The sequence below is a fragment of the Procambarus clarkii genome, chromosome 24 (assembly GCF_040958095.1).
Source record: "Procambarus clarkii isolate CNS0578487 chromosome 24, FALCON_Pclarkii_2.0, whole genome shotgun sequence".
NCBI classification, from domain to species: domain Eukaryota; kingdom Metazoa; phylum Arthropoda; class Malacostraca; order Decapoda; family Cambaridae; genus Procambarus; species Procambarus clarkii.
The window spans coordinates 46,481,054-46,508,112 of record NC_091173.1 but is presented as its reverse complement, the minus strand read 5'-3'; the positions used below and the strand labels follow the sequence as shown (position 1 = coordinate 46,508,112).

General features: G+C 45.9%; 1 long non-coding RNA gene and 1 other non-coding gene across 2 annotated transcripts; both read left to right on the top strand.

Annotated features, from left to right (window-relative positions):
- Positions 1 to 3,165: 3,165 nt before the first annotated feature.
- On the top strand, positions 3,166 to 4,055 carry LOC138368135 (uncharacterized). Its single transcript, XR_011229497.1, has 3 exons — positions 3,166 to 3,349; positions 3,470 to 3,596; positions 3,977 to 4,055. It is a non-coding gene; the product is annotated as an uncharacterized lncRNA (long non-coding RNA).
- An 18,015-nt stretch (positions 4,056 to 22,070) lies between these two features.
- LOC138368288 (5S ribosomal RNA) lies at positions 22,071 to 22,189 on the top strand. Its single transcript, XR_011229564.1, has one exon. It is a non-coding gene; the product is annotated as a 5S ribosomal RNA (ribosomal RNA).
- Positions 22,190 to 27,059: the final 4,870 nt, after the last annotated feature.

The following is a 27,059-nucleotide window of genomic DNA, read 5'->3' as shown; positions in this document are numbered from 1 at the left end:
AAGAAAATTAAGAGACATATGTCAAATCATTGATGTATATAAGAAATAGGAGAGGTCCCAAGATGCTGCCCTTTGGCACTCCAACGGTTATTGGAAGAGTGGGAGAGGTTATATCATTGATAGCTACATATTGGTGTCAATCACCAAGATAGGATCGGATATAGTCCAGGGCAAGGCCTCAGATTCCATAATGATGGTGTTTAAGTAAGAGGTACTTGTAATTAACAGTATCAAAGGCCTTTCTCAGTTCAATGAAGAATCCAATCGGAAACTCATTTTTGTCAAGGGCTGAGTAAATTATTCCAAGGAGACTAATAATTGCCTCGTTGGTACTCTTTTGGGAGCGGAAGCCAAACTGACAGGGGCTGAGTATGTAAAATTTTACGAGAAAGGAGTATAGCTGTTTGTAGATAATTTTTTCAAATATTTTTGATTGTATGGATAGGTTTGATATTGATCTATAATTGGAGTAGTGAAATATACGCCTAGAACCGCGCGCGCCATCTGCCCAGGTGGCTCTATAGAGCCAGCTGGGCAGGTGGTGCGCAGGTGTCTAGTCGCAAAGGGTTTGGGGGGAATTTTCCCGGACGTTGTGGCATGTCGGACGCGTGTGAGCGTCCGGTGTTTGGGTATGCGGTCAGGAAAGATGGGAGGTCATGTTGTTGGGGGTGTAGGAGAGTATGTGGGCTATGTGGTAGAGTAAGAAATACGAGGATATGAGTGGAATATGTGGAAAGAGTAGTTAAATATCTATGTGTGTTTGCCGTAGACTTATTCCTGTGTGTAGATAATAGTTTTGATTAAAGATGATAGTAAGTAAAGCTATGTAGAGGCTAAGTGTAGGTGTGAGGGGTCCCAACATAGGCGGATATGTTGATGGGGAGGGGTGAGGGGAGCTTCCCCTCGGCGTGAGAGTGCTTAGGGCCATTTGTGGTTTGTGGTTTTTCTTCAAGTGAGCAGAGTCCAGGAGGAGATGAGAGCTGCAGCAGGAGGGATGTGGTCCTTTACCTTAATGGTTTTTCGATGTCTTCAGAGTGGTCTGGAGATGTTCACCCCAGCATGGCTCTCCATCCACTGCGGATTGTTAAGGAGGGGCGACGTTCTTACTCCCGCCAGCAGGCCCTCACCTACCAACCATCAATCACTCCCACCCCTCCTCTCCCATACCATCAGGGGTCCCCTCTCCCTCCCCTCCATTACCTTGTAGAGTGGGGCACCCCTCTCTCCCTTACCTTCTAGAGTGATACGGACCAGGATCACAGACCGTCACATCGACCTGAGAAGTGTCACCACATGGCACATCACTTAGTAAACTCAGTCAAAGTCAGTAGGTTAGCGTTTACTAAAAGAGGGAAACATTTCACATCGTCACGGAGACGCGATCTCTACCTACAAATTGTTCTTGTTAACTGTGATCATTGAAATGTATGCATGTTTACTCAATCTCCATCAGCTCTTCTTCCTACAGCCATTACTGCTGTGCAGACCTTGTAACTCACAACGGCGTTATCATAAGAAGACAATGTCACAGAATGGTCAAGACTCCTGAATGAATGAAACAGCAATCCGTCTCGTTAAGGTCTAACCTTCGTGGTGGTTTGAGGCGTAGTGAGATGGACCAGGTACTGGGATGGCCTTACCCTCTCCCCATCCACCCCCACCAAACCCATACCCCCCCTCCCACCCCCCTTCCAAGCCCAAACCATCAAGCATCACTACACACTTCCCAGACCGGATGTTCTGTGCAAAGCCTTTAGTATTATTTCTGATCATATGTGTAACCTTGTATCGCAATGTGACCAACATGGTATCATCATTCTTTGCTCAAATAACATTTTTTAAGAATATCGAGAGTCATAAGCGGGTCTTCAATCTTATTATTATAACAAATCATAATTTGTTGTAAACACACCTGCATGGGAAACACATAGCAGTCAGTGGTTTCTCTCTCTCTCTCTCTCTCTCTCTCTCGCTCTATTCAGATCATTTTATAGTTGGGGAAAAGTAACATCAATTCCTTTCTCCTGCCGCCGCTGTTCACATATCTTTTTTTCATTTCACTTAGACTGACAGCGCACCAGAGGATGGAAGACTAATGTCAATTTTTCGAGCCCCATCACTCTCACCCTTATAACCTAGTAACATAACACGACCAACATGATGACATCGTTCTTTGCCCAAATATCATTAATGTAACGTGACCAATATGGTAACTTCGTTCTTTGCCCAAATATCATTTTAAAAGTAACGAGCAACTTTCTGTCCGATGTCTGAATATTGAAATGTGAACCCCATTTACCCAAACACAATATCTCCATTACATCTCATACCATATAAATATTACGGTCTGCAAGTTTTAGACCTCTGTAACACATTGTAACGTAACGCAAATCAACTTTCTACAGTCCAAATAACATTATGAAAGTATGACTAAGTCCATCTCCAACCATATAAATATTACTGTCTACCAGTTTTAGCCCCTGTAACACATTGTAACGTAACACAAATCAACTTTCTGCAGTCCAAATAACATTATGAAAGTATGACTTAGGGGACATCTATGCTCAAATCCGAAAAATTTCGAAAATTTACGAAAAATTCTAAAAAATACTACAAAGTTCTGGCAACACTGTGGTGCAAACCGTTTTATGTTATCTTGAAAAATAACATAATTAGAGTCAAATTTCCCGCTGCAACTTTCGTGAATCCAGTTCTCGCGGCCTGGGTGCACCGTGGGGTGTTGTGTCTTACGTTGTAGAAGTCTAATATTTCGTAATAGCATGGAAAATAACGTGTTATGCATAAAACGAATATAAACTCACTCATTGGCAACAGTCTCGTGTGAGAGAGGGGTGGGCTTGCTGGCTAAGTTAGTCACTCTTTGTGTCCCTCAGCTGGTGGATCTATCGTGGACGCGCTCTCACAATTTGTGCTATTTTTACTGCAAAATGACAAACAAAACGAAGATGAGGAAAACTATGAAAACTGAAAGCATGCTAGCTGCCCGTAGAAGGTGCGAGCTGGCCAGAATCCGTAAATTACGCACTTTGACGAGGGAAGATCGAGGCGGCCACTCAGCCGCAAGTGTTGCAGCCCGGTGCCCCCCCAACAATCCCACCCTCTGCCACCGCACATTTTCCACCTTCTACTCCTTGTCTTGCACCTGCTACTCCAAATCTAACTGGACTGGTACTTGAACAAAAAGGACAAGGATATGCAGAGACCAACGAGACGCACAACCAAACCAAGAAAGACCCCTGAGGGAGCTGACCCCAGCTATGGTGCAGGTGCCTACTAGTGCCACTCCAGTGCCAACTTGAGGACCCATATTTCTGACCAATTATATTAGGTTAGTATGTTTTAGTGTTATATTGTGATATTACTTCATAAATATTTGTACATATAAAACTGGTGGCAAATATATAATTTTTTTTTTATTATTTATTTTTATTTTTTTTTTATTTATCAGGCGATCTGCATGGAACTTGCACACCTTACTGAACCCATGCCTATCTACAAGGGTGCAAATTTTGAATGATATTGGTCAACATCAACCTCAGCTAAAGGTGGCTGAACTTTGACCTTCGTTTGTGCAGGTAAATATTTTACAATTTATCTGATTTTACAGACTTTATTTACTATATAATTTACATGAGACTTGCACATTATATGTAGAGTGTATGCCTCTAAAACATAGTGGTGGCTTTTCTTTCTACGTAGGTTTATTGATTTTATAAATATTTATAAATATCATATTGTTGCATAGGATTTTTGGGAAATTTACAAAATCTGTATTATTGCACTAAATACATCTGGGATAAACATCCATCAGACAAATCTTTATTATATAGTAAGGTCATAGCTAAGTGTCATAGAACTGATTTCGGTTCACAATTGTGGGCTGTGAAATGATTTGAACATTGTTGAAAAATTGTCTAAAAAAACGTTTTTATTTTTTTTCTCCCTCTCTATTTAGGCTGCGATGCTAAAACTTGGCCCAGTTGCAGCACCTTTCACATGTATCAGGATAATAAATTTTCAATGCCCTAAAACAACTTTTAATTTTCATCTAGCCAACCCCTTAGTCCATCTCCATTACATCTCTTACCATATAAATATTACTGTCTACCAGTTTTAACCTCTGTAGTACATTGTAACGTAACGCGGAAATCAAATTTCTACAGACCAAAATAACATTTTAAGATCAAAGTATGACTTAGTAATATTTATATGGTAGGAGATGGACTGTCTGCCAGTTTTAGCCCTCTTTAACACAATGTAACATAACGTAACGCAGAAATCATCAACTTTCTGCAGTCTAAAAAATGTCATTTTGAAATGAAAAGTGAGACTTAGTCTATCCCCATTTCATCTCTTACCATATAAATATTGGCGTCCACCAGTTTTAGCCTCTGTAACACATTGTAACGTAATGCAAATCAACTTTCTGCAGTCCAAATAACATTATGAAAGTATGACTTAGTCCATCTCCATTACATCTCTTACCATATAAATATTACTGTCTACCAGTTTTAACCCCTGTAACACTTGTAACGTAACGCAAATCAACTTTCTGCAGTCCAAATAACATTATGAAAGTATGACTTAGCCCATCTCCTTTACATCTCCTACCATATGAATAGCCCATCTCCATTATTACGGGCTATTCATGCCCGTGCCACCTCTTGGGTGGCTTAATCTTTATCAATCATCAATCATCTCCATTACATCTCCTACCATATGAATATTACGGTCTACCAGTTTTAGCCTCTGTAACACATTGTAACGTAACTCGGAAATCAATTTTCTACAGACTAAAATAAAATTTTTAAATCAAAGTATGACTTAGTCCATTTCCATTACATCTCATACCTTATAAATATTACGGTCTGCAAGTTTTAGCTCTCTGTAACACAATGTAACGTAACGTAACGCAAATCAACTTTTTGCAGTCCAAAATATCATTTTGAAATGAAAAGTGGGGCTTAGTCTATCTCCATTACATCTCTTACCATGTAAATATTAGTGTCTACCAGTTTTAACCTCTGTAACACATTGTAACGTAACGTGGAAAATCAACTTTGTCTGATGACCAAATAACATTATTGAAAATGTCAACCATGTTTAGCCATTACATCCAAACACAAAGAAAAATATTACCGCTTTTCTTTGAGAAACTTATATGTGGTGATCATATCTCCAGAGTCCACACAATAAGCCACACATCATTCATCTTCTGTTTTCAAATCACAGCTCGCATCTAATTTAATGCTATTTTTTTTTTTTTTTGCAAAAACTATGTTTTGAGAATATGCTCAATGTCAGCAATTACTATTCGTATCATCAAACTCCTTTCAGTCATCAAAACAAGCAGAGGTGCCGCATAAACCACTAAAGATTTATTGTATGCAAGGTACATCATTTTGACAATTCTGTCACCGACCCGCCTTAGCGAGATGACTGTGCGCAACAGTACCCTAGCACTCTAAATAATTTTATTCAAACACTGTTAACATAGCATAATGTAAGATTTTTTTCACATTTCATATCGCGTGTGTAGATTTAGTTTTAACAAAAAGTGAAACACGAGAGCATGAACTAATAGGGTTGAGATAGGAGGAAAGGCTTTGTGGAAGATAAAAGAGCCGAGGAGACATGTTCCCTACCTACATTACTATTATTTCTTGCAGACTGGTCCAGAAAAGCAGTCAGTCACTCAGTCAAACATTTTTATAGTTAAAAGTTTTTCATCTTATTAAAAAACAGGGACTACTAGTCTTCATTTTTTTCTTCTATCAAATCAAAGAGACACGAGGGCCACTACCTATTGTTGTTGTCGGTCTGTCTGTCTGTCTATCGCTTGACTAGGTTAAGGACCGCAATATCCCACACCATACATGCTACGGGCTCTCACTAGTCAATAAACACAATTTTGTATCATTTCTCTACTAAATAGCACTCCGAATCATCTTTACACATTTTAATTTTACATTGTCACGTGCACAGCCATCAAAGGGAAATCTCACTACTGCACGGATGTCGTGTGTGTGTTAAATAAAAGGTCCTTACATAGCTTATCATTTTCTTTGAGAAACTTATAAGTAGTGATCATATCTCCCGAGTCAACACAAATAACCCACACCAACCCACCTCCATATTGAGAAAGAGAGAGAAGGCAAACATAGCTTTGTTATTGCATCTAGTTTTAAAAAAGGGGTAAGAATAAGAAGAGTCATGTTCCATAAAAATACTTTACAGCATCCATTATTTATGTGCAGTAAGAGGGAAACGGGATCCGCACATACAATTTCCAAGCATTACAACGCTATCGAGGTAAACATAACATAAAGACAATAATGTAGTATGCTATTAATCAGCTAGTCAAAACTTAACATAACAGATATGATTTCACAGAGTTTTTAACCTTTGCAAGTTTTTCAATGTTTTCTCTTCACTTGTGCTAAGTGAGTCAGACAAAATGTGACATTTCATTATTAGGCAGGCAATACGCTATTAGCTAGATAGTCAAAACATATAACACGCATTATTTCACAGGAATTTTTTCTAGCAAATATGCTTCCTTTAAGCAGTTCAACACATCAAACACCAGCAGTCCGCGAAATTCCCTTTAGTCAATAATCATCCTTTACAGTATTTCTTGACTAAAATAGCACTCCAAAACATAAGTGGTCATTTTTATTCACATTGTCGCACTTATAGTCAATAATTTGTTTCGCAGAGTGACAAGTTATGCAACGTGACGAGATTTCACGGTGAGCATAGTTTAAGAGAGTTCACACTGTATTAATTATGGTCATGGATATGTTATGTTATGTTTATGAATATCATTACTTCTTATTTTTAACATTTTTCTTGCTCCCAGCTTTTCAGTCTTCTCATATTCTTTTCAAATAAAGTTTGCTTACTGTTTTCCAGTAGATTGGCTTCACATTACATATATTAATCAATTTTCAAATTCAGTTCAGTTTCTTTTCAATATCACAGCTTTGTTGTTCCCCTGCCAGTATCTAGTTCAAGACCTCGTATTATCAATGTCATTAATACTACTATCATCAACCATGTATTGGATGTCTCAGACATTCAGTTAACAACTTAGTAAGTGTTTAATGAACGTGAGAATCACTTCATGTGCGCTCATTTTCGTTTAGTTTAAAGTTTTCCATCTGGAATTAATACTACTATCACCAACTATGTATTGGATAGCTCAGGCATTCAGTTAACAACTCAGTAAGTGAAAATCACTTTATGTGAGCTCAATTTTAGTTTAGGATAAAGTTTTTCCATCGTGAAATACTATTATCATTAACCAGGTAATGGGTGGCTCTACCATTCAGTTTACAACTCAGTAACTGTTTACTGAACATAGATATCCCTTAAAACTAGATGCAATAACCAAGCTATGTTTGCCTTCTCTCTCTTTCTCAATATGGAAGTGGGTTGGTGTGGGTTATTTGTGTGGACTCGGGAGATATGATCACTACTTATAAGTTTCTCAAAGAAAATGATAAGCTATGTAAGGACCTTTTATTTAACACACACACGACATCCGTGCAGTAGTGAGATTTCCCTTTGATGGCTGTGCACGTGACAATGTAAAATTAAAATGTGTAAAGATGATTCGGAGTGCTATTTAGTAGAGAAATGATACAAAATTGTGTTTATTGACTAGTGAGAGCCCGTAGCATGTATGGTGTGGGATATTGCGGTCCTTAACCTAGTCAAGCGATAGACAGACAGACAGACCGACAACAACAATAGGTAGTGGCCCTCGTGTCTATTTGATTTGATAGAAGAAAAAAATGAAGACTGGTAGTCCCTGTTTTTTAAGATGAAAAACTTTTAACTATAAAAATGTTTGACTGAGTGACTGACTGCTTTTCTGGACAGGTCTGCAGGTCTGCAAGAAATAATAGTAATGTAGGTAGGGAACATGTCTCCTCGGCTCTTTTATCTTCCACAAAGCCTTTCCTCCTATCTCAACCCTATTAGTTCATGCTCTCGTGTTTCACTTTTTGTTAAAACTAAATCTACACACGCGATATGAAATGTGAAAAAAATCTTACATTATGCTATGTTAACAGTGCTTGAATAAAATTATTAAGAGTGCTAGGGTACTGTTGCGCACAATCATCTCGCTAAGGCGTGTCAGTGACAGAATTGTCAAAATGATGTACCTTGCATACAATAAATCTTTAGTGGTTTATGCGGCACCTCTGCTTGTTTTGATGACTGAAAGGAGTTTGATGATATGAATAGTAATTGCTGACATTGAGCATATTCTCAAAACATAGTTTCTGCAAAAAAAAAAATAACATTAAATTAGATGCGAGTTGTGATTTGTAAACAGAAGATGAGTGATGTGTGGCTTATTGTGTGGACTCTGGAGATATGATCACCACATATAAGTTTCTCAAAGAAAAGCGGTAATATTTTTCTTTGTGTTTGGATGTAATGGCTAAACATGGTTGACATTTTCAATAATGTTATTTGGTCATCAGACAAAGTTGATTTTCCACGTTACGTTACAATGTGTTACAGAGGCTAAAACTGGTAGACACTAATATTTACATGGTAAGAGATGTAATGGAGATGGACTAAGTCTTACTTTCATTTAAAAATGTTATTTTGGTCTGTAGAAATTTGATGATTTCCGCGTTACATTACAATGTGTTACAGGGGCTAAAACTGGTAGACACCAATATTTATATGGCAAGAGATGTAATGGAGATGGACTAAGCCTCACTTTTCATTTCAAAATGATATTTTGGACTGCAAAAAGTTGATTTGCGTTACGTTACGTTACGTTACATTGTGTTACAGAGAGCTAAAACTTGCAGACCGTAATATTTATAAGGTATGAGATGTAATGGAGATGGACTAAGTCATACTTTGATTTAAAAATGTTATTTTAGTCTGTAGAAAATTGATTTCCGCGTTACGTTACAATGTGTTACAGAGGCTAAAACTGGTAGACCGTAATATTTATATGGTAGGAGATGTAATGGAGATGGGCTATTCATATGGTATGAGATGTAAAGGAGATGGGCTAAGTCATACTTTCATTTAAAAATGTTATTTGGACTGCAGAAAGTTGATTTGCGTTACGTTACAATGTGTTACAGAGGGCTAAAACTGTCACACAGTAATATTTATATGGTAGGAGATGTAATGGAGATAGGCTAAGTCATACTTTCATAATGTTATTTGGACTGCAGAAAGTTGATTTGCGTTACGTTACAATGTGTTACAGAGGGCTAAAACTGTCACACAGTAATATTTATATGGTAAGAGATGTAATGGAGATGGACTAAGTCATACTTTCATATTGTTATTTGGACTGCAGAAAGTTGATTTGCGTTACGTTACAATGTGTTACAGAGGCTAAAACTGGTGGACACCAATATATATATATGGTAAGAGATAAAATGGCGATAAACTAAGTCTCACTTTTCATTTCAAAATGACGTTTTTTAGACTGCAGAAAGTTGATGATTTCTGCGTTACGTTACGTTACATTGTGTTACAGAGGGCTAAAATTGGCAGACAGTAATATTTATATGGTAGGAGATGGACTAAGTCATACTTTGATCTTAAAATGTTATTTTGGTCTGTAGAAATTTGATTTCCGCGTTACGTTACAATGTATTACAGAGGATAAAACTGGTAGACAGTAATATTTATATGGTAAGAGATGTAATGGAGATGGACTAAGTCATACTTTCATAATGTTATTTGGACTGCAGAAAGTTGATTTGCGTTACGTTACAATGTGTTACAGAGGTCTAAAACTTGCAGACCGTAATATTTATATGGTATGAGATGTAATGGAGATATTGTGTTTGGGTAAATGGGGTTCACATTTCAATATTCAGACATCGGACAGAAAGTTGCTCGTTACTCTTAAAATGATATTTGGGCAAAGAACGAAGTTAGCATATTGGTCACGTTACATTAATGATATTTGGGCAAAGAACGAAGTTACCATATTGGTCACGTTACATTAATGATATTTGGGCAAAGAACGATGTCATCATGTTGGTCGTGTTATGTTACTAGGTTATAAGGGTGAGAGTGATGGGGCTCGAAAAATTGACATTAGTCTTCCATCCTCTGGTGCGCTGTCAGTCTAAGTGAAATGAAAAAAAGATATGTGAACAGCGGCGGCAGGAGAAAGGAATTGATGTTACTTTTCCCCAACTATAAAATGATCTGAATAGAGCGAGAGAGAGAGAGAGAGAGAGAGAGAGAGAGAGAAACCACTGACTGCTATGTGTTTCCCATGCAGGTGTGTTTACAACAAATTATGATTTGTTATAATAATAAGATTGAAGACCCGCTTATGACTCTCGATATTCTTAAAAAATGTTATTTGAGCAAAGAATGATGATACCATGTTGGTCACATTGCGATACAAGGTTACACATATGATCAGAAATAATACTAAAGGCTTTGCACAGAACATCCGGTCTGGGAAGTGTGTAGTGATGCTTGATGGTTTGGGCTTGGAAGGGGGTGGGAGGGGGGGTATGGGTTTGGTGGGGGTGGATGGGGAGAGGGTAAGGCCATCCCAGTACCTCGTCCATCTCACTACGCCTCAAACCGCCACGAAGGTTAGACCTTAACGAGACGGATTGCTGTTTCATTCATTCAGGAGTCTTGACCATTCTGTGACATTGTCTTGCTATGATAACGCCGTTGTGTTACAAGGTCTGCACAGCAGTAATGGCTGTAGGAAGAAGAGGTGATGGAGATTGAGTAAACATGCATACATTTCAATGATCACAGTTAACAAGAACAATTTGTAGGTAGAGATCGCGTCTCCGTGACGATGTGAAATGTTTCCCTCTTTTAGTAAACGCTAACCTACTGACTTTGACTGAGTTTACTAAGTGATGTGCCATGTGGTGACACTTCTCAGGTCGATGTGATGGTATGTGATCCTGGTCCGTACCACTCTAGAAGGTAAGGGGGAGAGGGGTGCCCCACTCTACAAGGTAATGGAGGGGAGGGAGAGGGGACCCCTGATGGTATGGGAGAGGAGGGGTGGGAGTGATTGATGGTTGGCAGGTGAGGGCCTGCTGGCGGGAGTAAGAACGTCGCCCCTCCTTAACAATCCACAGTGGATGAAGAGCCATGCTGGGGTGAACATCTCCAGACCACTCTGAAGACATCGAAAAACCATTAAGGTAAAGGACCACATCCCTCCTGCTGCAGCTCTCATCTCCTCCTGGACTCTGCTCTCTCGAAGAAAAACCACAAACCACAAATGGCCCTAAGCACTGTCATGCCGAGGGGAAGCTCCCCTCACCCCTCCCCATCAACATATCCGCCTATGTTGGGACCCCTCACACCTACACTTAGCCTCTACATAGCTTTACTTACTATCATCTTTAATCAAAACTATTATCTACACACAGGAATAAGTCTACGGCAAACACACATACATATTTAACTACTCTTTCCACATATTCCACTCATATCCTAGTATTTCTTACTCTACCACATAGCCCACATACTCTCCTACACCCCCAACAACATGACCTCCCATCTTTCCTGACCGCATACCCAAACACCAGACGCTCACACTCGTCCGACATGCCACAACTTCCGGGAAAATTTCCCCCAAACCCTTTGCGACTAGACACCTGCACACCACCTGCCCAGCTGGCTCTATAGAGCCACCTGGGCAGATGGCGTGCACGGTTCTAGGCGTATATTTCACTACTAATTGGTTTTATCCGCCAGGTTGCCTCCTTTATGAATTGGCGTTACTCTTGCTATTTTTAAAGATATCAGGGAAGGTGTGACACTCTAAGGATTTGTTGAACATCACAGCTTTGGGTGGCGCAATGGCTTGAGAAGCGCTCTTGTATATAATGGATGGAATTTCACTGATGTTCCCAGGTTTGGTTTTTAGTGAGTATATGATGGACACAACATCTGTCAGGCTGACTGGTGAAAGGAGAATAGAGTTTGGATAGCTGTCTGAGAGATATGTGTTATTGTGTGTCGGAGTCTGTGGAATTTTACTGGCAAGGTTAGCACCAACCGATTAAAAGAAGCTATTAAATTCATGAATATGGAATTCCAGGAATTTGGGCCTGGTGCAGAGTGCATGGCCATGTTGTTTTTGGCAACTTCCAAGTCAAATGGGGTTAGGGGTGACATCTGATATTTGGTTCAATCGTGGTGATACATTCATTAAGTATTCATTTGCATCATTGATCTGCTATGTGTTCAGGGTTCACTGAAAACAGAATCCTACTGTAACCTCAGTATTTCACTCATTCCTTTTCTCTCGTCTGTGATGATTCCATCACCCTTGTGCAAGGATCCAATGCAAGATGTAGTTAATGTTTTAGATTGTACATAGGAGAAAAAGTATTTTGGATTCCTCTCTAATTTGCTTTCACCTTTTACTCTGCCTCTCCTGAATTTTTATATGATTCTTGCAACTTTAGCTCAATTGTTTCTATTTCTCTACATAGCCTTCCTCGTCGTTCTCAGGATAGAATTGAACGTTAAACATGTTCTGCAATTTGTTTTCTTCGCCTATAGAGGGAATGCCATTCTTGTTACAGTTTCCATTTTTTTCCCTTTCTCCTTAGAATTTCTTTTGAATAAACATTGTATATTAATGTATTGGTATGTGACTTGCACATGCTTCTAGTGCTACTGTGTCTATTTTCTCCAAGCACTAGTTTAAGTTTGCATTATCTATATGTCTCTCCAAGCATATTTCTGTGAGGTCTTTGTTTATTTGTTCACAGTTAATAAGTTTTCTGGGGGAGCCCCGTCGGCTCCCTTGAGCAATCTAGGGTGATATGGATATGTATAACTTTCTAGCATCAGTCAATGTGCATGGAGTCCTTGCCTATCGGGGACCACGGCCAGAACCTGGCCCCCTCAGAGAGGCACGAGAAAGAATGGCCTATAGAAACCCCAGTGTGGTTGAGAGCATTCTATGTCTGTCATCGACCGGGTCTTGCACCCAGAAAGATAGGCGCCCCAAAACAAACCTCTATTCTGGTGAAAAATTGCTACCGAAAGCCGAACGATTGGACAGAACTCCCAAAACGAAAAGTAGCAAACGAGCATAACGTCATCATGCCGCCGCGCCTCTGTCTGTGTAATCCCTCTCCCTTTCCCCAGGCAGGGGAAGGGGGACCCTCAACTCAGACCTTCGCGCTGGCAATCCTCCCACAAGTTCTTGGCTGATGTGTTACTGACAGGTCGTGTGCCTCTGGCTCCTGCTTTGGTTTCAGCTTCTGTGCCTTGCGGCGTGGGCTGTCTCTACAGGTCGTGTGTAAGCCAGGAGTAATATTCTACGGTACTCGGGATGCATGCGCCTAGGGTTTCCTTCCCTAGTAAGTACTGCCCTAGCGGCTTGGGTCCACCAAGCCTTCACCTTGGGGTTTTCCTCCGTTGTGTCTTTTTACTGCTTTATAGTTATCACCGGCCTGTTGATAATAAATAATTATTTATAGTATTATTATTATAGTAATAATTGTTGTATTTAAAAATTATCACTCTTCCCTCTAATTGGTCTTGAAGGAAACCGGCCTTGGGTGAAAGAGGGCTGTGACGATCTCTGTCAGGAACCCCATCCTAAAATGACCGGGACGTCAACCTCCTGGGGCTCGTGCGGCCTAGGGTATGCTTCTAGAGGCCGAGGTCGTTCTTGCCCTTGATGGGGTGATTCTTCTCTGGCCCCGACCACGGCGGTCCCCAGGTTTGGAGTCTGTGCTTTCTTTCGCCAACTTCGAGGCCAACTCCGGAGCTCACAGTTCCCGCGACGGAGCTGGAATCAATCGTATTGGTGTTGGCCTTTGAATTGGCGACTTTCGGCGCAGTGGAGAGGGGGGGGGGGGCCTTGTTGCATGGGTAACAGCTTCTCCTCCATACCCCCTCCCCGCTCAGCTCGTTGTCGCCGTGTGGGGGCTTAGTGGGCGGCTGCCGGAGTGTGATGCTCCTTGGGACAGTCCTCTGTCCTTTTCTAGCCTTGTGCTCCTGCTGCCGTCCTCTCCAATTTTGCTGGGCATCTTTTCCTTTTCCTTCTGTTTCGTTTTTCTCCCCCCTCTTCTCCTATCTGCTTGCCGTTTCCTGCCGACCTTTTGCTCGTTCTGGTTCTTCCATGGACTTCTTCTATTTTGACGCCCGGGTGCTTGAGGAGGCATACTCATGCACCCGTAGAACTGCAGTACCCGACGTCGAGAGCGAGGGGAACCTTTTATTGTCAATCCCCACTTCGTCACTGAACCCGATCTCGACGGACTGTCGGTTTCTTAAGATGGCGTTTGTGGGGCGTATACTCACGACGCACCCCTAGGAGGCCCCGACAAGATCGGCGAGAGCTTCTTGTTGGGTGTCCTGCCTCTAATTGTGGCTCCATGGTGGGTGTGGGGGCACATTCGTGAGTGTATTCTTCATTTCGTCAAGATGATAACCCCTGTTTCGGCTGCTTCTGGCTTACCTTCTCAGGCTCGTGGGGTGGGCGACCAAGCCCCCGAGTCGGTCCGTATTGGAAGACCGGGCTCTGTAGCCTCCGCTGCATTGGGCCCCGACCTTGCTCCTCCTTTGGCCTCTCTGACTCCTTCCCCTGGCTCCCCTCCCTCCTCTGTGGTTGGGTCGAGCCCCAAGCCCCCAGTGGTGACTACCTCGTCCCCTGGCGCGGCTCCTTCTCTAGTTGTAACTACTGCGCCTTTTAACCCCTCTCTCTCTGGGGGTTCTCACCGCCGTCCTCGTCACGGCCGCCCTCGCTCAATTCCTTCCAGTTCTGCTACCTATCAAGCCTTGTTTGGTCCCGCTTCGTGGGCCAAATATTTTGATCTCCTCCCTCTTGATTCTGCGCCTCCTGACGATTTCTCCCTTCATCGACATCTCATTGATTCCGTGGATGCCTCCATTACTTTCAACCCCACTCGTCTCGGTACACGTGTCGTTGCTGCTCCTTCTCAGGATGCTGCTTCCCGCTTGGCTGCCTTATCCTGCCTTGGCGAGACCCCCGTTCGGGTCTCGAAGAACGCTCAGTTGAATGCCAGTGTTGGCACTATTTTGCTCCCGCCCCATGTTGCAACCGGTGTTCGGGACCTGCGCGACTGCCACGACGATATTCGCCATATCCTCGCTGCCCAGGGCCATTCTATTCTCCAGGTGGACACGTTTACTCGTCCCCCTCGTGGTAGTCGCCGTCAACCCCTCCGGGTTGTGAAGATTACCTTTCATGGTAGGACCCTTCCACCCTCTGTCATTCTTGCTGGTGCCAGGTGCTCTGTCCAGGAGTACATTCCTTCTCCTCGGCTCTGCAACAAGTGCTGGAGGTTTGGGCATGGTGCCCTCCGCTGCTCCGGGACTGTCTCTCTCTGTCCTTTGTGTGGTGGTGAAGGTCACTCTAAGTCGGAGTGCACTTCTCCCCAGGCTCGTTGCCTCAACTGCGGTGAGGCCCATCCTACCTTCTCCCGTGCGTGTGTCCATTACAAGCTTGAGGCAGCCGTCCTCAACCTGAAGCACCGGGAGCGTTTATCTTTTCCTGAGGCGAGGCGCCAGGTTCGCCGGCTCCGGGCCTTGGACCCTGATGCGCCCACTGCCCCCTCCTCTGTTCCTTTGGGTTCTCTCCCGAAGGATCCTCCTCCTGGTCCTCTGTCTGAGGTTCTCCTTCCTTCTACCCGGTCTGTCGTGTCTTCTGTGTCTTCTTCCTCGTCCCCCTCCGATCCTCCTTCCCATCCTCTTCCTCCATCTATTGGCTCTCCCCACCGCCTGTCGGTGCGGGCGGATGTCCATCGCTCTCCTAACGGCCGTCGTGTGTGCTCTCGTTCGGCTTCTCCTGTTGAGACACTGGAATCCGTTGCCCGGTACGTAGTTGCTGGGACACCGGTCTCTTTAAGTCAGAAGCGTAAGCCTGGCTCCTCTCCTTCCTCTTCCCCGGCGGGTAAGAAGGCTTCGCTTTCTTCCTCAGCTCCTCCTTCTGGCTCTGTTGCTCCTTCCCCTCCCGTTTCAGTGCTTGCGCCCCCTGTTCCTGCTATGGAGGTTTCTTTGGCCCCTGCTTCCCTTTCGGTTGCTGCTCTTGCTGGGGTGCGCTCCCTTCTTTCTACTCCCCCTCCTCCTGCTGCTGTCCCTGACGGCTCCTCTCCGTTGTCTCCTCCTCTTCCTCCTCCTCCTCCTCCTCCAGACCCTGCCCGCCCACCTCTGCTCTGTTCTCCCGTTTCCTTCCCTCCGTCTTTGCTCAGTTTACCCATGCCCCCTAACCCTGACTTTGCTGACCCTGATCCCGACCCTGATATTCTTTAACGTGCTCTGTTGCTCTTTCGCCTTTGTTTCTTCCTTGTTCTCTGTTTTTGTCCTTTCTCTTCTCGTCGTTGTCCATTCTTCAATGGAAAGTTCGAGGTTATTACGCCAATTTCCTCGAACTCCAACTTCTGATTTCGCGGTTTTCGCCCCTTTGTGTCTGTCTCCAGGAGCCAATGCTTGGTGCTCGTCCTGGTCGTTTTCGTGGCTATTCCTTTCTCTCCCCCCCCCCCCAGCCATTGCTGGGGCTTCTAATTCTTCTGCTCTTTTGATTCGGGCTGATGTTCCCTTTGTTCCTTTACTTTTTCCTTCGCCTCTCCATTGTTCTGCTGCTCGTATCTTTGTGGGGAAATGGTACACAGTTTGTTCCATTTATCTCCCCCCGAGTGTCCCGCTCTCTCTTCCTGATTTGAAACACCTCCTGGACTCCTTGCCGGAGCCTGTGCTCCTGCTGGGTGACTTTAATTGTCGTCATTCTCTTTGGGGTGACGTTCTGACGAATACCCGGGGTCGCCTCCTTGAGCCGTTTCTCCTCTCTTCTTCCCTGTCTCTTCTGAATTTTGGTGAGCCCACTCATTTGGACTCTCGGACTCGCACCCTTTCTTGTCTTGATCTTTCTCTCTGCTCTTCTTCTCTTTACTTAGATTTCATGTGGCAGGTTCTTGATGACCTCCATGGAAGTGATCATTTCCCCATCCTTGTTTCCTTTTTCTCTTTTCGCCCTTCCCTCTCTTTCCCTAGGTGGCAGTTTGCTAAGGCAGACTGGACCCTATTTACCCTCAGTGCTGCTCTCCCTGACCTCTCCCTTCTGCCTCTCTCTCGCGCTCTCCTCCTTTTTCATGACACTGTCTTCAACGCTGCCCTCCGCTCTATTCCTCGCTCTTCCTCTCGGGATCCACGGAAGTGCGTTCCCTGGTGGAATGCGGACTGTGCTCGGGCTGTCCGCTGTAAGCGTGCAGCCTAGAAGAGGCACCGCCGTAGGCAGACGACCGATTCTTTTCTTTTCTTTCGGAAAGCGAGTGCGGTGGCCCATAGGGCCATCCGTACGGCTAAACGTGAATGTTGGGCATCTTATGTCTCAACAATTACGTCCGAGACCCCTCTGGCCCAGATCTGGAAGCGTATCCGCAAGATAGCGGGCAAGTTCGTTCCCGATGTTTCACCGGTCCTTCACCTCCATGATACTCTTGTGGCGGACCCGTTGCAGGTCGCTTCCGAACTGGGTTCCCACTTTTCTTCTGTTAGCTCTGGTCTTCACCTTCCCCAATCTTTCCTTCTTCGTAAACCTGTCCTTGAGTCTCGTCCTTTAGATTTCTGCACTCATCTTCAGCTTCCCTATAATGATCCCTTCTCTCTCTCTGAACTTCGTTCTGCCCTGGCCCTCTGCGGTTCTACGGCGGCGGGCTCCGATGGTATTCATTATGAGATGCTTCGCCATCTCCCTCCGAGCACGTCTCAGTATTTACTGAGTCTGTATAATCGGATCTGGGATTCGTCGTCAGTCCCTGAGGACTGGCTCGATGCCGTTGTCCTCCCTGTTCGCAAACCGGGGTCTCTGGGTACTTCCCCTAAGGACTTTCGCCCTATTGCTCTCACAAGTTGTGTCTGCAAACTCTTTGAACGTATGGTTAACGTTCGTCTGATGTGGTTCCTGGAACACCATCACCTCCTCTCCCCTTCTCAATTTGGTTTCCGCAAGTGCCGCAGCACGACAGACGTCCTGGTGAACTTGGAGGTCTATATTCGTACTGCTTTTGCTGCGAAGACCTCCGTTGTTGCCGTCCTTTTTGACCTAGAAAAGGCTTACGACACCACTTGGCGTTATCATATCCTATCTCAACTTCATTCTTTTGGCCTTCGTGGTCATCTCCCTCTCTTTCTCCGCAGCTTCCTCTCTCGTCGTTCCTTTCGGGTGCGCTTTGGTACCGCTCTCTCTCCCTCTTTTCAGCAATACGAAGGTGTGCCCCAGGGTAGTGTTCTGAGCACTACTCTTTTTCTTGTTGCCCTCAATGGTCTTCTTTCCTCTCTTCCTTCTAGTGTCTTCTCCGCTCTCTATGTCGATGATCTTACCCTTTGTTGTCAGGGTGATGATTCGCCTCTCCTTCAACGCCGGCTTCAACTTGCAATTGATGCCGTGTCGTCTTGGGCCACAGGTCATGGCTTCAAGTTCTCTACTTCTAAGACTTGTGCCATGACTTTTACGCGGAAACGGGTTGTTCTTCGTCCCTCTTTGTCACTTTATGGTCATCCCCTTTAATACAAAGATTCCGCGAAGCTTTTGGGGTTATTCCTTGACACTCGTTTGTCTTGGTCTCCCCATATCTCTTACCTCCGTGTTGAGTGATCTAAGGCCCTTACACTCCTTCGGGTCTTGTCCCATACTTCTTGGGGGGCAGATAGGCGCACTCTCCTTGCTTTACATTCCTCTCTCGTCCTGTCTAAGCTCGATTATGGTTGCCCTGCTTACTCGTCTGCTTCTCCTTCTACTCTTCGCCGTCTTGATGCTTTGCACCATACTGGGTTGCGCCTCAGTTCTGGTGCCTTTCGTTCGACTCCCATCCTTAGCTTGTATGTTGACACTGGCTTCCTGTCTCTCCAGGACCGCCGTGATCGCTACTGTCTTCGCTATCTTGCGCGGTCCTTGCAACATCCTTCCTCTCGCCTCTGTCGTGCTTTAACTTTTACCCCTCCTGCGGTTCCTGTTCCTCTTCACCACCTCCCTCTTTCTGTCCGGTTATCTCGCCTACAGGATTCTCTCTCCGTTCGTATTTCTGATGTTTCTCCTCGTGTTGTTCCTTCTTTGCCCCCGTAGAGGGTCCCTCTTCTGCGGTTTTGTACTTCCTTGACCCGTATCACTAAAGCTTTTACCCCTCCTACGGTTCTAAAACGCCTTTTCCTCGAGCACTTTTCTTCTCACTCCCGCTCCGTTTCTGTCTTCACCGATGGGTCTAAGTCAGCGGACGGTGTTGGCTACTCTGTTGTTTTTCCTGATCGCACTTATATGTGTCGCTTGCCTCCGGAGACTAGCATCTTTACAGCAGAACTTTATGCTATTCTCTATGCTCTTCGTCTCCTGCTTTCTCGTTGTCAGTCTTCCTTTGTGGTTGTTGTTGACTCTCGTAGTGCCCTCATGGCTCTCGGGTCCTTTAATCCGGTTCATCCAGTAGTTGTCGAGATCCAGCATTGGCTGTTTCTCGTTCACAGTAAATTTAAGTCGGTTGAGTTTTGTTGGGTTCCCAGCCATATTGGTGTGTCTTTAAATGAGCGTGCGGATGCTGCCGCTAAGGAAGCTGTCCGCTCTTGTCCCATCTCTCGTAAAGGCATTCCGTATTCCGACTTTTACCCAGTTATCCATTCCTCAGTCCTTACCCGTTGGCAGGCTTCTTGGTTGTCTGTTACTGGTAACAAGCTACGTACTCTTAAATGTTGTGTTTCCTCATGGCCGTCCTCCTTCCACCGTAACTGGCGGTGGGAAACAGCTCTGGCGAGGTTGCGTATTGGCCATACTCGCTTAACTCATGGTCACTTGATGGAGCGCCGCCCTGCTCCTTATTGTCCTAGTTGCATTGTCCCTCTTACGGTCGTGCATGTCCTTCTTGAATGTCCTGACTTCCAGGACGAGCGTGTGTCTTGCTTTCCGACCGCCCCTCGCGGTCACCTGTCCCTCGATAGAATTCTTGGTGACTCGGATACTTTTGATATCGTTCGCCTTATGCGTTTTTGTTCTCGTATTGGCATCCTTGGTGATATTTAGCGCCCTCTGATTATTTGGCGTATTTGATGGTGCTACATAGCCTTCCCGGTTTGGTGCCTTCTTTTGATAATTACTTACTTACTTACTTCTCCTCCATATCAACCTACCCTGGCTTTGCGCCCTGGAGAGGCCACTCCAGACCGACAACCAGAGCACAACTCCATAGTCTCCTGAGACTGGTGAATGCCTACTATACTATGTACTGACTGTCCATGGAGTCAGCAAGGGTTTTCTTGCCCTTGTTTGCCTCTGGGTAGGAGGCAGGTTTCGTCAATGGTAGGGGCGCAGGGTACTGCATAGCTAGTTATTACATATTTTAGCAGCCGGCTCTGTTCTGCTTGGGTATGTTGTCTCCTTGTGGGGGTTTTCTTTTGATTTTGTTTTTCCTGCCTGGGAGGGAGGGGGTCTGCCTTTGGTTGGTTGCTACCTCTTTATCTTCAGGGTCATTCTCTTATATATATATCTATGTTTTTGTTGGTACCCCCTGCTTGGCACTCGTGAGTGGACACATCCCGGGGGTTCAGGTTTAGAAGACTGCTTGGTAGTTTTGGGCGCCGGTTTGCAGTACCCTGCCTGGGCTTCTCTTAGTGCGTTACCAAGGCTAAGGGCCCTGGGGAAACCCCGTGGGGGCTCTGTGGTCCAATTGATGTGATCCTTGGGTCCCCCTCCTCACTTCGTGCGAGGTTGATGGTTGCTCTGTCCCCTTGTGTCAGGGTGACATTCACCGGTTGTGCCTCCGCCATGGTGCCTGTAGGGTCGATGATACCTTTGACCCAGAGTCGTGCGACGTTTATTGTGAGTTCGTGCTCCATTTAACCCTCGCTACTGATCATGATCTGAGGGTGCAAGCAGCAGCTGCGTTGCATGCTAAGTTCTGGTTGCTGCAATGCGATGGGTTCGTTGCTTTCCCCGGATGCCCCGAAATTGCCACGTTTTGGTTTTAGGGACCCGGACCTAGGGGGTAAGAGTCACTTCGACTTTGGTACCTTCCGCCCTTCCTTTCCCTTCTGTTGTGTGTCCGGTCCCGCCCCTCCCCATCCTTGCTTCTGGCTCCGACCCATCAGTGGGTTAGGAGGCGGAGCAGGATCTAGTTTGTGTTGAGACTTGGGTGGTTTCGGGGGTGTCCTCTTCCAGGGTGGCGGCGGAGGCATTCGAGCCTGTTCCTCCTGCCAATGAGTATGGGTCTGGGTCCTCAGAGTAAGGGTTCTTGGGCCCCGTTGGACCCTGCCTGGGTTTTTGTACCCTTTGAGCGGGGCTTGGTGTTGCAAGGAGTGGTTTTCTCTTCTCTCCCTCCTATTACGCATTGGTTTTGGTTTCCTCTACTCCTCCCCGAGTTTAATTCCGATCTCCCGTACGTTCTTCGGTTCCAGCTTGTGGAGGTTTTTGGCTTCCTACATTTAGTTCCATGTGCGGGATGCCCTTGTGGCTTACCTCCTGCGCGACCTGGTAAGGTGACTACACCTTCGTAGTGGTTCAGCATTCTTCATGTATGGATCTTCTTGTCCTTACTTGGTTTGTTATGAAGTTCCCGGGGGTCGTCCTGGTTTGCAAACTGCCCTCTTCTCGTTGGAGGCTTGGCATCCATTTTGTCAGCGGGCAGTGCTTGCTTCTTCCCTTGAATCTGCTTGGGCCCCTGGCTCTTCTGTTTTTTTCGCCTTTTTTGGCCGTTGCTGTTTGCAGAGTCTGTGGTTGTTAAGTGTCTGCGGGCAGCTTTGTCTCGTTGCCGTCCTATGTCGGACTTGTTAGTCTTCCAGGGGGCTCGTGGAGGGGGGCTTTCCTGGAAGGGTCATGCAGGGTCATGCCAGGGTTCGGAGTTCTTCCGTCATGGTGGGCCAGTGGCGCCGGATTCGTGCCTTCTGTTCTGTTTGGCGGGGGATTGCCATGCGTGCCGTTCGGGTACTCACAGGTGCGTCGGTTATTTTGGTCGTTGTTGTTTGCAGTCTGTGGTTGAGCAGTGTCTGCGGGCAGCTTCATCTCGTTGCCGTCCTATGTCAGACTTATTAGTCCTCTGGCCAACGGCCATACCACGTTGAGAACACCGCTTCTCGTCCGATCAGCGAAGTTAAGCAACGTTGGGTTTGGTTAGTACTTGGATGGGTGACCGGCTGGGAACACCAAATGCTGTTGGCAATAATGTTTAGGGGAGCCGGTCGGCCGAGCAGACAGCACGCTGGTCTTGTGATCCTGTGGTTCTGGGTTCGATCCCAGGCGCTGGCGAGAAACCTGTGCAGAGTTTCTTTCACCCTATGCCCCTGTTACCTAGCAGTAAAATAGGTTCCTGGGTGTTAGTCAGCTGTCACGGGCTGCTTCCTGGGGGTGGAGGCCTGGTCGAGGACCGGGCTGCGGGGACACTAAAAAGCCCCGAAATCATCTCAAGATAACCTCCGGGGCTCGTGGAGGGGGCTTTCACAAAAGGGTCTTGCCAGGGCTCGGAGTTCTTCCGTCATAGTGGGCCAGTGGTGCCGGATTCGTGCCTTCTGTTCTGTTTGGTGGGGGGGATCGTCATGCGTGCCATTCGGGTACTCACAAGTGCGTCTGTTCTTTTGCGGGCTTCTTCTCCTGTGCTCTGTTTGGGTTTTGTCATAGTGGTTCGTTTGGGCGTGGTCAATGAGACCTCGTTTTCCCGGTGGGTTCTCGCCTGTTTCGGTCCCGACATGGGACTGCACGGACTGAATGAACTGTCTAGTTCATGGGTTTTGCCCCTCCTTCAAATGGTTACACAGCCCCAAGTCCGTCTTCGGTTGGAGCCGGACACTTGGATGGAGTCCCTGGACCGTGCAGACGCATCTTGGCACATCCCAATTCATCCTCAATTCTGGGTCTGGCTAGGTTTTCATTGTTGGGCGTAGGGGTTACCGTTTTCTTTGTCTTCCATTCGGTTTGTACCTGGCGCCTTGCGTTTTCACATGCCTTACTTATGGTCGTGGTGGTCTGCTTGCATCTGTTAGGTGTTCAGGTTCTGGCTGGTTCTGGCCAGTCTGCGTGTCTGCTCGCCAGGGTTTTGGTTCTTTCCCGGTTCGCTGGGTTCGGGTTCGTGGTGAACTGGAGGAAGTCCCATCTGGCTCCCTCTCGGGTTCGGTCTTATAGCTGGGTCTTGTGGGGGACACTCGGACTGCTTCCTTGTCTCTTCCTCCCGCGGCTCTGCTTCGCCTACATTCCCACCTTTGTCATTTCTGAGGGCTCCTGAGAGTTATATACACACGGCGATTGCTCGAGGATTTGTGCAGGAGCCTGATTTTTGCCATGATGGTCTACCTGCTGGGTCGGGTGTGGCTTTGTCGACTGTTTGGGTTCCAGCGGGAAAGTCCCTTCTGCCTCTCTCGTGGCTGCTGCGTTCGGCCTCCGTGGGCTTTGTCTCGGTTTCTGAGTTGCCGTCTTCCTCTTTGGGTTCCGGGGTTCAGTGCCTTGTGCCTACCCAAGTCCTCGCTCGGTTTATTCATGGACGCGTCGTTCCTTGGCTGGGGGCCTTGTGACCAGTGCTCACCTGACCGGCCAGGGGCGATGGAGTCTGTCCTTCTGTCGGGCTCACTGCATGGCGCGAGAGTTTGCTGCTGTGTTGATGTCAGTCCGGAGGATTCGGGTCGCTCGCGGATCGACGATCCGGCTCCAGTCAGACTGTTCCACAGTGGTTCCTTCTCTGTACTGCGGAGGGTTTGATGCGGTCCTTGGCTTGAAGCTGGTCGCTTTGGATGACTCGTCTGCTGAATTTTCGGGGTTTGGGTGTCCTGGCAGTTCACGTTTGAGTGGTGACCATTGTCCTGGCAGATGGCCAGTCCCACTTCGTTCCCTTCCACGGAGTGAACAGTCGGCACTGACTCCTCCTGTTGGCTCTGCCAGACGTTCGGGCCTCCGGAGGTGGACTTCTTCGCGTTGGCACAGTCGTAGCATCTCAAGGTATTCGTGGAGCCCTTCCCCGACTGCAAGGCCGTCGAAGTCGATGCCTTCGGGAAGGACTGGGCAAGGTGGGGGTTTCCTGTTCCTCTTCCCTTCGGTTCTGCTTGGTTGCTCCGGGTCCTGGAATGCTTGGAGACTTACCGGGGGAGAGTTGTTGTTCTGGCTTCTTGGTAGCTGGCCCAGTCTGTTTCAGGCGCTGCTTGCCCAGCGTCCAAACCCGAGGATCTTCCTGCAGCTCTACTTCTTTCAGCGGATAGGTCCAGCCCATTACGAGGCTGGTTTGTTATTCTCCTCAAGTCTTCGTGTCTGGAGTTTCTGACTCGTGTTTATCACCATTTGTATGGAGAGCTGGTTGCTTGGTTATTAGGCTCCCACCTGCATGCTTCATCTCGACGACAGAATGAAGTTCCTAGCGGTCCTTTTTTTTCCTATCATTGCATAGGTGTCCTTCGGTCTCTTATAGGGTTGTTTTGTCCTTCCTTTCATGGTTGTTTCCAGACCGTCATCTTATGCTGAATACTGTTTCCTCGTATCATGTAGCGCTGGCGGAGCTGCTCATGCTTATGTTCGGAATTGATGTTCCGTCTGCTCCATTTCATCTGCTGTCTTTTGCATAGTTTCACCTCCGCCTTGCTCATGCGCCGCCTTAGCCGTCCTTGTCTTTGGTAGGGGTGCTCTCTTTTTCTCTCTTCACCTTGGTTTGTAGTGGCCCCTTCGGTTCGGGGTTTTTTTCTTCGGGTCTTTTCCTGTTGACATTGGCCTCTGGGGGTCAGGTTGGGGAGCTTCATGCTCTCCTCCAGCGCAGGATTTCTGCTCTTTTGGGCCTGGTTGTAGGTTTGTTCGGTTGCAGTCGTCTCCTTTTCTGACGTTGTACGAGTCTGCTGCTTTCCGGAGGGGTCCTTGGGTGGTTGATGCTTGGTTGGTCAGGCCGTGGTGCATCATGTGATGTTTGGTTGCGGCTCTCTGCGTTGCGTTGTCTATGCGTTTTGGTCTCTCTGGTTGTGGCCGTGCTTTGGGTTGGCAGGGGTTCCCTTCCCTCCTTCCTATTACAGGGTTCGGGTCTCCTGGGTCGTCTGCACAGTTCTTTGGTTTTGCCAGATATCTTTTTTGTCTTTGGGCGAGTGACTTCTGCTTCCCAGGTCCTTCCCTCTTTTCCTTAAATTTGGTGAGGTAGCTCCGATGAGCCGACGGGGCTCCCCCCAGAAAACCAGCATTGAACATATTGAAACGCCATTTTCTGGGCAAGTCCCGGAGGCTCCCCAGCATCCCTCCTTCCCTCGGGTCGTCAGTGTTTTTCACGAGTTTTAACATCCAGCCTACAAACTGGTGGGTGGATCGCCAGCGCGAGGGTCTGGGGCTCCCCTATTCCCCTCCTGGGGATGGGGGGGGGGGGGGGTTGTGCAGACAACGGCGTGGCGGTATCATGACGTCATGCTCGTTTGTTACTTTTCGTTTGTGGAGTTCTGTCCATTCATTTGGCTTTCGGTAGCAATTTATCACCAGAATATGGGTTTGTTTTGAGGATCCTACTTTTCTGGGTACCAGACCCGGTCAATGGCATACATAGAATGCTCCCAACGACACTAGGGTTTCTATAGGCCATTGCTCTACATGCTCTCTGAGAGAGCCAGGTTCTGGCCGTGGTCGAGAACTCCATTCACATTGACTGATGCCAGAAAGTTATACATATCCACATCAGTCTCGATAGCTCCGGAGAGCCTCCGGGACTCACCCAGAACATGGCGTTTCATTACATTCAATCCTGGTTTTTTATTGAAATTGAATTTGCTGAATTTTCCTCCTCTTGGATTTGAGCCTGGCTGCACAAGTCTATTGCACATGCTTATCTGAACTTAAATTAGGTTGTGATTTGATTAACATATATTTGTAATTATTATGTCTCTAATTAGTTCATCATTGTTTGTAAAAATAAGATCTAAGGTGCTATCTTTCATAGTTCTTCTATTGCTGGTTTAAGGCAAATCTGTCACACATCTGCAAGAGTTTAAGGCAAATCTGTCACACATCTGCAAGAGATCATCTGTGTATGACTGTTCACTTAACCTACTTCCTGAAATTTTCTCTGTTATAACTATTTGCTACATTTTTCCATTTTAGGTGTTGTAAGCTGAAGTTACCAAGCCAGAAGATGTTTGGAGCAAGACTTGAGAGATTTTCTAAGCAGTATTCTATTTTTGTAAATATATCTTTAAACAGCTAAGGATTTGAACTTGGTGATTTATATTCAGGGACAATCACCACGTTTATGACTTATTTTGAATATCAGCACTTCCACTATCATTTGTGGTGTTCAGTAGCCTTGTAAAGATGTGTCTCTATGATGTACAGGCTGACCCCTGTAGCATGTTTTGTATCACATCAAAAAAGATTGAATTCTATTATTCATATCTCATTGTTGTAAGTTCCTTGTGGGAGTTTTAGTCAAAGTTGCAAACATTGCATTTGCCTCATTTAGGAGACCAGTAGGAAAGACAAATAAAATGTCCATTTTACATATGTCATGACCTCATGATCCACAGCATTGCTGGCCAACCATAGCCTGGCCATGTTTCAATATGTGTCTACGGTAAAGTGAAAAAGGCTAGTTAAAACAACGCCAGTTTACTGGGACATAAAACAGGTCACCGTAAACAATAAGAAACTAAAGTCTCGACAACTGATACTCTAATAACAACAAGGAGCTTCAAGACAACTCTCGTACTTACATAAATTTTAACAAAGTTATAAACGCTTCTTAGTCAAATTATAAACGCTTATTTAATCATGAAAAATCTTTAAATTAACAAAGTTAATAAAGTTAGTTAATTTATTACCAAACTAGCTGTACCTGGCTATGCCTTGCTATGGCTCAGCAACGCATGTGCGTTGCTGAGCCACAGCAACCTTCCGTCTCCCAGTCCTCCCAACCATTCCCCTACCCCATCCCCTCGTCCTCCAAACCATTCCTCATTCCTCCATCCCCACATCCTCCCAACCATTCCCACTTCCCCGTTCCCTTGTCCTCCCCACCAATGCCCCCCCTCCTCCGTCCCTTTGTCCTCCCTACCATTCCCCATTCCACCATCTCCTCGTCCTCCCCACCATC